Source organism: Limulus polyphemus, unplaced genomic scaffold (assembly GCF_000517525.1).
Source record: "Limulus polyphemus unplaced genomic scaffold, Limulus_polyphemus-2.1.2 Scaffold1339, whole genome shotgun sequence".
Taxonomy (NCBI): domain Eukaryota; kingdom Metazoa; phylum Arthropoda; class Merostomata; order Xiphosura; family Limulidae; genus Limulus; species Limulus polyphemus.
This window is the reverse complement of record NW_013666949.1, coordinates 174499-175485: the sequence shown is the minus strand read 5'-3', so window position 1 is coordinate 175485 and position 987 is coordinate 174499. Positions and strand designations below refer to the sequence as shown.

Sequence of the window (987 nt, the reverse complement as noted above, 5' to 3'; positions counted from 1 at the left end):
TCCTGTGTAAGATTCTAATGCGTGACGTGTTTTAGAACACAGGTCAGGTTTGTTGTTTTTTCGGATCTGAAAGTTTATTTGCCGTTTTTTGAGCAGCTGATATAGTTTCAAAATATTGAATTTTATTTGGCGTTGAAATGAAATTTAATTCAAGACTGTTTTTCACCTTTTTATGGGATATTACTGCTTAAGTTCAGCCCGTTTCAAATTTTTTCTTCCTGCAGAGTTTTACATTTAACTTTGATCAGAAGTTTGTCAAATTCTCTTCCTTTTCCTACATTTAACTTTAACATGACATATAACATAACGTTTTGGGACAATATGTGACGTATTGGTCCATCTTAGCTGTTCCATCCTCTAAACTAAATTAATATAATTAAAAATATCTCTTAAAGCCAGCCCTTATCATTCAATATTTCTGTATATACAACCAGATATCCTATTTGCCATACTACAAGCAACAGCACATTGCTTGGATGGCTTTTGAGACTGATCGACTACACCAAGATCCCTTTCCTTCATAACACCCTTATTTCCCATCACAATTATACTTATAATTCAAACTATGATAACCCACATGCATTATCTTGCATATATTATAATTAAAACCCATTTGCCATTTATTTGCCCAACTCATTAAATGATCTAAATCCTTTTGTAAATCAGCAGCATCCTCTTCACAGCTCGCAACATCTAAGACCTTAATATCATCTGGAAATTTAAGTAATTTATTGACTATTTCTTCATCTATGTCATTGATGTTATTCAAAAAGAGTAAGGGTTCTAAGTCTGAGCCCTGAGATATCCCACTTGTGACATTAATCCAGTTTGACTAAATTCCATTTGTTACAAACCTCTGTTTTCTTTCATCCAGCCACTCTTCTATTCAATTTGCTAACTTATCCTATGGAGATAATTGTTTTACAAGCCTCTTTTGTGGCACCTTGTCAAATGCTTTCTGAAAATCCAAATACACCAAATCTACAT

At 33.1% G+C, this 987-nt stretch overlaps 1 long non-coding RNA gene across 1 annotated transcript in view; it reads right to left on the bottom strand.

The window, feature by feature from the left end:
- Nucleotides 1-271: 271 nt before the first annotated feature.
- The window catches only part of LOC111086700, a 13244-nt gene continuing 12528 nt past the window's right edge, over nucleotides 272-987 (bottom strand). The window contains exon 3 of the long non-coding RNA XR_002611430.1: nucleotides 272-284. This is a non-coding gene — a long non-coding RNA (uncharacterized LOC111086700). The remainder of the gene's footprint in view (nucleotides 285-987) is intronic.